Raw genomic sequence first — 11,211 nt, 5'->3', positions numbered from 1 at the left:
TTAAATTGAAGAAATATCAAGCCCAAGCCAAGATCAAATTATTTGTCCAAGACATGGATTTTAAGTCCAATTTCACCGGGCTAGTCCATTGAGTTGGTCTTCACATGATGAGCCCACTCTATTAGCCCAAGGTCCATGCCACGTATCAAATGACGTGGCACGCCAGGTCAAGTCAAGGACCAATAAAATCGTGCCACATGCATAAGTGAGACAGCATGTCAAGTCAATGGAAGAACCAAGCTAAGTGTTCAAATGATATGGTTCAACCAATCATATACAAACCCTAGCTCTCCCCTGCAACTATAAATAGGGGTCTTCACAAAGCCAAAAGTCATGAAGAGAAATACATAAAGAAGCTCTCATCCGCAAGTCTTCCGCATACTAAGAAGTCTTTGCTCCAGGTTGTGAGCCGCAAGTTTCCATACCTCTACTTTTGTGATTAAAGCTCGGCTCCGCATTCGTAGTGAAATCACAACCACAAATAATCCGTCGTTCAAGAACAAGCAAAGCCCTTGATTGACGGTCGTATCGTGAGGAGAAGAATCAGAGGATTACATCTTTTTATTTAAGATTTCATAAAGATTGTAACCCCCGCACAAATTCTTGAAATCAAATATTATTCTTTGTCGCTATTTTTCATGTCTTGATTATTATTTTTAGGAACGAAAGATTAGTCGTTACAAATTTGGCACGCCTAGTGGGACAATCTTTACCTCTTATCTCTTCTCTCTGAATTTCAAGAACACCAAGATGACCGCAATAAAGTTCAATCCTAGATCTGACTCCAAAAGCGGATTAGAAAGTTGCCACGGAAATTGTCGGCTAAATCAAAAGGAGCAAAGACAAACTGCTGGGACAACAAGTGCTTCAAGTACCGTCCGAGGCGTCTCATGTTTCTGGTTCGCCATCTCCAAAAGAAGGAATATTGTATCTGTACGTGTTAGAAGAAGGGAACGATATCGCTGAGGTGGTAGAAAGAACTTTGGCTCGACTAAGGCTGTCACAAGAACGCCATCGCCAGTCCAACGATCCTTTCATGCGGAAAGATGATGACGTGTTGAGCACTAGATCTGCTCCAATCTTCCCTCATGCCTCTCTCCAAGCCAAGCTCTATCCAAATGACGATCCGTACTATTCTCCATCATCTGCGGTGGTCATACAAGTGATGGTGATTGAAGCTTCCACCATAGAAGAACAACTTGCAAATTTGACGAAAGCAATTGAAGGCCTATCAAAGTACGTTAAAGATCAAGATGCTAAAATCACCAAATTAACAAATAAATTGGAGAGCATGGCCGAAGGAGAATCTACCCAAGCACCTGTGAAGCTTCATGAAACATAAGAGGAAGGACAGTTATCCACGAAACAAGAAACAATGATCAAGAAGGTCCAAGCCTCAGCCGAAGGTCTGATTCTCGTTGGCCAATTGAAGGACTTCATCATGAAGTCTGTTAAGCATAAATCTGAGTCCGCATCCAAATATTCTCTTACGTATGCAAAGCCTTATACATAATGGATTGATAACCTGAAGACTGCTGGCTATCAACCTCCTAAGTTGCAGCAATTCGACGGCAAGGGAAATCCGAAACAACACGTAGCATACTTTGTTGAAACTTGTAACAATGCTGGAACATATAGTGATTACCTTGTCAAACAATTCGTTCGATCCCTCAAAGGGAATGGCTTCGATTGGTATATAGACGTCGAACCTAATTCCATTGATAGGTGGGAGCAAGTAGAGCAAGAATTCCTTAATCGTTTCTACAGCACAAGGCGTGTAGTGAGCATCATAGAGCTTACAAATGCCTGCCAAAGAAATGATGAGCAAGTTTTTGACTTCATCGATCGATGGAGGAGCTTGAGCCTTAACTGCAAAGATCGCCTTAGTGAAACTTCTGGGATCGAAATTTTCATCCAAGGTATGCATTAGGATCTTCGTTACATATTGCAAGGAATAAATCCCAAGACACTTGAAGAGTTGGAGACCCGTGCACATTATATGGAATTAAGCATGGCTACAAGTGGAGATCAATGGTTTCCCATCTGTGAGCCTCACGAAGATGAAGATATAGAAGACTTCCATAGTAGGGGCAAGTTTGAATCCCAAAAAGAAATAGAAGAGTCCATGTATGTTACAGTGATCCTCGAAGCAAGAGCCTAAACTGCAAGTTAAAACGCTCCTTGACGCATGAGCCTAAACTGCAAGTTGAAATGCTCCTTGATACACGAGTCTAAACTGTATGTCATAAGCTCTTCAAATCGGGGTAAATCCTCAAGTCGTCAAGCTCATCAAATTCGAGCTAAATCTTCATATGAAGAAGCTCCTCAAATTAAAGATAGATCTATAAGTTATGACGCTTCTCTAATTGGTGCAAAGTCTTCAAGTTTCAAAGCACTTCAAATCCGAGCAAATCTTCACGTAACGAAGCTCCTCAAATTCGAGCTAAATTTTCAAGTTACAGTGCTCCTTGACACACGAGACTAAGTGTATGTCATGAAGCTCTTCAAAATACGAGCCGAGTCTTCTAGTTGCAGAGCTCCTCAAATTCAAGCAAAATCTTCATGTTGCAAAGCTCTTCAAATTTGAGCTAAATTCTCAAAGCTCTTCAAAATCGAGCAGAGTCTAGAAGTTACAAAAGCTCCATCTTCAAGTTGAATATTCCTGGCCAACCTAAGTTTAAACTGTGGATGGATCAACAAAAAAAATGTCTGCTAGACTGAAGACCTTATGTGAGGCAGCTTAAAAAAAAGTTAGGACGTCAAAACAAAAAAAGTCACTCTTTCGAAACTACGTTATGACTTGATCCTCTTCACCGAGGTATGTAGGCGCTTAGAATTTACATTCTAAGTTCAGTCGCATAAGTTTAACAAAAAGAAGGCACGACATGATGTGGTCACCAAAATTAAAGTTGGGGGCATCACATTACTTTTTTCAAATACAAAGATATACAGTGCAAAAGAAAAGAAACAAATTGCATCGAAGTGTAAAAGATATTTTATTGCCTCAATTCCGATGGATTTTGGTACATCAATTATTCAAAAAAAGGGGATGAAACTACATGTACATCATCATATACAAAGAATCTATGGTGAAAGCAATTGAAGCCAAGGATTGTGGTCAGTGCCTTTATCAAATGTGCATTATTTCTTCAAATGGTGACGTCACTACAAAAAGTTTGTGAAGTCAAATCTAATGCTAATTATGTCTCCATCATCCGCATAGTTGTAGCACTTATAGTTTGAGCTTCGGGGGATCAAGCAGTGCATAATTCGAAATCTCCAAGCTCAAGTTATGAATTTTACGGAACAAGTGCACAAAGCTTTGCGGAGATGCGCCATATGCTCGCTCGCAAAGGATGGAATACGGTTGTCGTGCCGCTAATGAGGGATTAAGGTTGCTGTGTCACCAAATTATGGAATGCGGTCGTTGTGTCGCCAATGGAAGTGTGCTTCTTGGTTCTATACGGATCAATGCCCACAGTGATAACCGCACGAAGTTCTCTTGGTTCTGTATGGATAAATGCGAAGCTTCTTGGTTCTATACAGATCAACGCCCACGGTGCTAACCGTTGACACCCAATTTTGTCCCGTCTTTCTTCCAAATATTTATTTTTGATAGATTAAGAATAGTTGTTTGTACTTTACCACAATTTTAATCAGTTTTCTATTAATACCGTCGCTTTTCTCATTATTATTATTATTATTATTATTATTATTATTATTACCTTTATTATTATTACTATTATTATTATTATTATTATTATTATTATTACCTTTATTATGTTCACTTTTAACATTTTTATTTACCGTCTTATGTACACACGCATCGCATTTTATTTTATGTAATTAAACAAAAGCATTTACTTACTATTAAACTTTTAAAATATTATTGCACGGCTATTACAACATCGTACAACTTTATTTAGTAATAAATATATTTTATAGTAAATAATATTTTGGCACACGTTAATATATAATTAATGGAAGAGGGTCTTTTTATTTAAATCTAGAAGCCCAAATTGTTTCTTTCATTCAGCCAATATCAGCTCAAATTCGAACCCAATCAATCCACATAATTTTTCGGACCAGTCCATAAAATCAGCCCACAAATATTTTCGGACCAGTCCAGCCCACCATTCATTTAAACTACCCAGTCCATTAACCCACTACCCACCTACCCGACCCGATTCATTCAACAAAAGAGGAAACCATTAGGGTTATTTCCTTCTTCACGCAGCACACCCCCCCTGCCCCTCTCTCTTCCTCTCCACTTTCAGTAAATCCCACTCTTCTTTTAACCATGGACAGTTTGTCTATCCATTTCCATACAAAAATTTGTCCATACGTCCGCTTACCTGTGCGTTCTGTCGATTGAAAGGGAAAGGTTTTCCCATTCTTGCTTCAAAACGCATCGGCTCCCCTTCGATTTTAGATCAGGTTTCACCACTTCGGGTGATGCCTGAACAATCACGTGAATGATCCCTAACGTTCGGATTTGAACAGAGTTTCTTGACCAAGAAATCCCGCCCAAATGGTAGTCAAAAACCCTAATTTTCGTCCTATAAATAAGAGATTTTGGAGTGCATTTGAGAGAGATTTTTGGGGGGAGAGGGAGCATCACCTTCATTTTGAAATTATTGTTGAAATCAAACCAAATTTCTTTTAAAAAGGGGAGTATTCTGTTTCTGTCGAATTTTGGATTTCGAAAGGTTTTTCTGAGTTTGGGTTCGTTGTGTTCGAGCGTAGATCTAAAACCTCCGCACCCCATTTCACTGCACCTGAAGAAGGTCAGCAATTTCCCCTTTTCCTTGTAGTTCATTTTCATTTTCTATTTGATGTGTATATGAGTTAATTTCTGTAGTTAGTTAAGCTTAGTTAAATTCTGTTCAGTGTAGCTGTAGGCTTGCTTAGCGTGTTAATCATGTTGTTTGTTGGTAGTTTAATTTAGATTAGACACCAAACCTGCTTATATGTTTGATTAAATACTCATGTTAGTGTTAATCTGTACCCATATGCTTGATTCTGTGATTAGCATGCTTACTGTTTAAAGTTCTGAGCTTTATATGCGATATCTTCCCTTTATTTAGTTGCTAGCATCATGTGTTATATTATGTGGTGGCTGTTTATTTAATCCAGAACTGAAAATGTCTACCATCTTCATTAAACATGAGGTTTGGTTTGATAACTCTGGATAGAAGTCTCAGTCTAGATGAAACCTTCTGTTAAGTGCAAATCTAAATTTTGATGAAATTTGATACCTTCTAGTCAGTTCTTTAGTCAACTTCTATGATTTCTTGTAAAGAGTAGCAATTCTAGAGGGATGTCCTTATTGTTCAAAGGATTAGCATGTGTTTACTTTCTTCTGAAGTTCTTGAATTAGGTAATCTGCTGAAGATATAATTATGTGTGTCAAGTTAATGAATCATCCTTTGCCTGGATACTTACAAACTGTTTTAAGCCCTCTTATAACGTTGTAGAATTGGTCGTATAGATGTCTTTAATAGAACCAGGTTTCCAGCTTTTTTTTATTAAAAATAATAATAATACTCACCTTCTTTAAGTTAAAAATTTGTTACAGAGGCATGTTAAAGGTGTTCCTCTGAGTAATTTTTCTGAGCTACAATTGCACTCTAATCAATTTAGAGTAATTTTTCTGAGCTACAATTGCACTCTAATCAATTTAGTGTAGGAGTTTCAGTTCATGTCCCTCCTTTAAGCTAAAAGCAACCTTTGAAATTATTTTCTATGGATAGAAGCTTATTGTCAAATTGTTAATGTAAGGAATGTATGTTCCGTGAGTTTCTGTTATCACCAGAAATATGTGGCTTATGTGTTTAGGTAGTTTGAGTCCTATCCCTTTGTTCAAACATGAATGATCATATGCCTAATTTGAAAAATGGAAGATTGATTTGATTCAGTCTGTTTAGTATATGTCTGTTCCAGAACTGTGTGTGCCCATTGAATTGAATATGAATACTGTTTTACTCTTTTAGTTGAAATATAAGTTTGTGTTTGTTGAATGTGTACATGGTGTCTTTTGATTTTTAAAAGGGGTAAGGAATTAATTCGTTTATCATTAAGTAAAATGAGCTTTTCTGGCTCTGATAGGTCTGCTGGTAGTGAGTCTTCCTAAGTTCTTACAGAATTTTAATTGGTGGTTGAATAGCTGGACTTATTTAGCAGTCATTTTGCTTGAACTGTTTTGAATATTTCCCTGTAGTTGAATGTTGTATTGAGGATATGGGTTCTCTGTTTTTTTTTAATTTGTTATTTGGAACTTTCATGTAGTTAGAGACATGCCTTCAGGAACACTTAAACATAAGATTAAGTTGCCTGTGTAGTGTATAGAAAATGCACAGAGCTGAAGCATAAAATTGAAATGTGCAAGGATTAATAACTCTGTTGTAGTTAATGTCCTGTTTGAATCATATGTTCCCCCCTAAATTTTTCTAATAACTAACTGTTATTTCTGTAGCATCTGATGTGTGAATGATCTTGTGCTTTATATTCTTCTTGATCGTTTTGTTGAGGCTGTAATGGCGTGTGGTGTCTAGGCAATATCCTTCGATGCATAATGAAGCTTGATCTTTGCTAGTTTATGTGGAGGGACTCACTTTATGATTTTGATTCAGTCGTCAGCAGTTGCAGTGACACCTCAACTAGGTGTTACCATTCTGCTGTGTTGAATTCCTCTGGAACAACTTATTCCAGTTTCGTTGTTTTTTTTTTTTTTTAAAAAAATGATTTCAAAAGCATGAATCGAAGTACTTTTTTTCTCCAGCTAAAAGCAGGAAATTGCATGAATGTTTGGTGATTCTATGTCTATTTAAAATTTTATGTGTCTGTGCATTGCAAGTATACTGTGTTTGATTATGTTTACATGTGTATATCTAGAGTATACTTTAGTTAATACGTTTATGGGGAGATTAGTTGGTCATTATGGATTAAGCTTGAACCCTCCCCGGTGTTAGCCATACCTGGGATTCATGAAATCCCTTGGAACTTGTGCAACATCGGGAAGACGGGGGAAAAAGCTTTCCAATATTAACCTTCTATACATTCTTATGAATGTGTATACATGAGGTATACTTAAATATAAACAGTATATACATAATCCACTGGTCTGTTTTGAATTTCCATTATATATGTTTAGCCCTATTTATTGATTATATACTAATCTTTTTCTTTCGTTTTTATGCATGACCATCGCGTACGAGTCCAAGGGACTCGTCTTCTTCCGCATTCGGTGTTGGGCTAAAGCCCAACATGACCTTTCTCTCGAGTCAATCCCGGTCCGCAGCAATATATATATATAAAAAAAAATACTGGGCCAAAGCCCAACAGCAGCAACAGATCGCAACAGTCCTAAAATGGGCCAAGCCCATTTAAACTTCTGATTTCCGTGGCTCTATTTTGTTTGTGTATTTGATTGCTTGACTAACACTTTGTCTCATTTTATTTTTTGTTTAGATGAATCCTAGTAGAATTAGTGGGGATAAGTTCAGTGATAATGGGTAGTGGTGTTTGAGTTTGCTTTCGAAATAACATACTTAAAGGTTTAATAATTTATCCCAATAACGGATTCGATTGTTTCTCGCTTCGGAAATGGACGTTATTCCGACGTAGTAGCGGAAATGTTTTAATTCAATTTTCACGAAGTATTTATGTATATCTTTGAAGGAAAACGGGCATTATTTCTATATGATAATAAAAGTATTTTGACATTTCTTTGAAAAAGGAAAATAAGTTTTCAATGTTTCGAAATCTTTATTTTCGCCAAGTCCCTAATTTGCCCATAGAAAAGAATCTGATTATAACATTATTTTCTTTTAAATTCATATTAGCTATTTTTGTATCTTGTCTATACTCCTAAACCGCAAAAATCAATTAATACCTCGCCATTTGAGTTATTTCAAATATTTATAAAAACGCTGCACAAACCCGCATTTTCTTTGCTTATATGCAAATTATTATAATTTCTACAAGTCTTATTTTAAATAAGCATTATTATATTTTCATTTAAGGCCTTAGCAACATTTATAAGTCTTATTTTAAATAGCATTTAAAGTCTTCTTTTATGCAAATTATTATATTTTCTACAAGTCTTATTTTAAATAGCATTATTATATTTTCCTTTAAAACCTTAGCAACATTTACAAGCCATTTTCTTAAAATTTAAATGCTATATTTGCATCTTTAACCTTAATTAATTAACTTAAGTTTGACCGGTCAACCGTAGTTAACGGATTCTAAAGGATGCCTAACTCATTCCCTTTAGGATAATCAAGAACCCTTACCTAGAATCACACTAATTAAGTAGACCATTAACTGAGGTTTAGTTAGGCTTTACCTTAGTTAATAAATTAGGTGTCCTAATTCACCGTTAAATTAATTAGGTGGCGACTCCTTAAAATAAAACAGAATAGGAATCACCAATATGTTGTACTCCGGTTTGACTCGTTTAAATGGGGTATAACACTAACTGCACGAAGTTTTCTTGGTTCTATAAGGATCGACACGTGCGGTGCTTATTGTACGATTTTTTTTTTTTTTTTTTGGTTTTATATGAATCGATGAGAACTGCACGAAGCTTCTGTTTCACATGACAGACATCTGAAGCAGCTAGTACAACTGCCTAGTTCAGCATGGCAGATATTGGCGCCAAAGCACGAAGCTTTGATTCGCGGCTAAATTCGATGTTGAACATCAATCTCCTTTGTTTGCGAATTTGAAACTTCTTGTGTTGGCGCAATCTTTCAATATTGATTCTGGAAGAAAAGCTAGACCATTTCTTTGACCACTGCCAACATATATGGAAGAACAAAGCAATCAAAGGGCATATTGAAACAAGTAGTTAAAACCTGTGAAAGGAAAACAAAGAGCAAGGATTGTTAGTTCTACAAAAAAAAAAAAAAAAAAAAAAAAAAAAAAAAAAAAATAGGAGGAGGACAAGAAGTAAACAACTGCTGGACGTTCTTATTTAGACATGCAAAGTCTAACCCCTTCACAATTAAAAGTGCAGGCGGCTGTAAACTAGGGTTTGTCTTTTTGTTTGAATTGAGAATTGCTATACCAAAAATACCACCCCTTGGTTTAAGACTCTTGGCTTTGGTCAAGTGTTTTTCTATAATACTTCAAGCCTCGACTCACTTTCGACACATCTACAACCCGACAAGTCTTGAAGTAGGGGACATTTGTAGACACATGAATTTTGTGGAATTAAAATCCATATAAAATTCGTATAAATTCCTAAATTGAAGAAATATCAAGCCCAAGCCAAGATCAAATTATTTGTCCAAGACATGGATTTTAAGTCCAATTTCACCAGGCTAGTCCATTGAGTTGGTCTTCACATGATGAGCCCACTCTATTAGCCCAAGGTCCATGCCACGTATCAAATGACGTGACACGCCAAGTCAAGTCAAGAACCAATAACATCGTGCCACATGCATAAGGGACACAGCATGTCAAGTCAATAGAAGAACCAATCAAATGTCGCCAAGTGTTCAAATGATATGGTTCAACCAATCATATACAAACCCTAACTCTCCCCTGCAACTATAAATAGGGGTCTTCACAAAAGCCAAAAGCCATGAAGAGAAATACATAAAGAAGCTCTCATCCGCAAGTCTTCCGCATACTAAGAAGTCTTCGCTCCAAGTTGTGAGCCGCAAGTTTCCATACCTCTACGTTTGTGATTAAAGTTTGCCTCCGCCTTCGTAGTGAAATCACAACCACAAATAATCCATCGTTCAAGAACAAGCAAATCCCTTGATTGACGGTCATATCGTGAGGAGAAGAATCAGAGGATTACATCTTTTTATTTAAGATTTCATAAAGATTGTAACCCCCGCACATATTCTTGAAATCAAATATTATTCTTTGTCGCTATTTTTCTTGTCTTGATTATTATTTTCAGGAACGAAAGATTAGTCGTTACACAAATCGACAGAAGTTTTAGCAGAAAAGAAGGGATACCTAGACTGGGCGGTGGAGTCTGATGGATAGGTGGGCGGCGGATTGGTGGACGACGAAGTGAGAGAGACACCGAAGCTAGCGGCGTAGTGAGAGAGGGTTTTGATAGAGAGGATTTTGGGAGAGAAGTGTTTTGAGGTGAAGTGGGACTGTATAGTATATCTGTTTCTAATTTGTTTTTTTTTAAAATATATATATATATATATATATATATATATATATATATATATATATATATATATATATATATATATATATATATATATATATATTTCGACCTCGTGAGGTCGCAAAGTTAATTTATGTTTTAATTTTTCTTAAATAAATACCGACCTCATGAGGTCCGTATCTCTAAAATTAATTATTTACTTTTTATATACGTATTCCAACCACATGGGGCAAAATTAATTTCTTTTTTAGTTATTCTTAAATAGATATCGACCTCATGAGGTCGCTCAAGTTTCATGAACATATTTGCGACCTCATGAGGTCGGTATTTAGTTTTCCAGAATTTTATTATTAAATACCATCCTCGTGAGGTCGGTTTCAGTAAAAAATAAATTAGAAAAAATAAAAAGGAGACTTATACCGACCTCACGAGGTCGCTTTTTTTCCGACCTCATTGATGTCGGTTTTTGTATGTTGCTTTTCAGCAGCTTTTTTAGTATCTCTACTTGTGAACGTAGGTTAAATAATCGAACCACGTAAAATTTTTGTGTCTGCTTTTTTATCTAACAATTCATCGTTCTAGACTCGGTTTGCATAACACCTGATTAATTTGATCATATTACAATATCATCTCATATCTTAATTAGGATCCTTCATTTGACTAAATGGGAATTAAACAAAAACAAAAAACAAAAAACAGTGCTCTTCGAATTGTACTAAAGAATTAATCAAACCATAACAAAGTAGAAGGATGTTTTCAACCTTTTTACTTTTCTACTCATATTTTGCACCAATTTCTACAATTAATAGCGCCACTATTTTGACTTTTAACAAAAAAGTAAAATTAGGTCGGTGAAAATTTATCGGCCCAATATTTATATCAAATCAATAAAAGTATGATATGCGTCTGTACACAAATTATTAGCATATAATCAATAATTAATTAACATGCATTCTAACCTCATTAAATCACTTAACTATAATAAATTTATATGATTGGGGTAAACATCATAATGCTGATAAATATTTACTAATTATGTTTTGTGTGTAAAGGGCGGATACAAGTAT

The sequence above is a fragment of the Lycium barbarum genome, chromosome 4 (genome assembly GCF_019175385.1).
Source record: "Lycium barbarum isolate Lr01 chromosome 4, ASM1917538v2, whole genome shotgun sequence".
NCBI classification, from domain to species: domain Eukaryota; kingdom Viridiplantae; phylum Streptophyta; class Magnoliopsida; order Solanales; family Solanaceae; genus Lycium; species Lycium barbarum.
The sequence above is the reverse complement of the archived record's forward strand: the minus strand, read 5'-3'. Positions refer to the sequence as shown.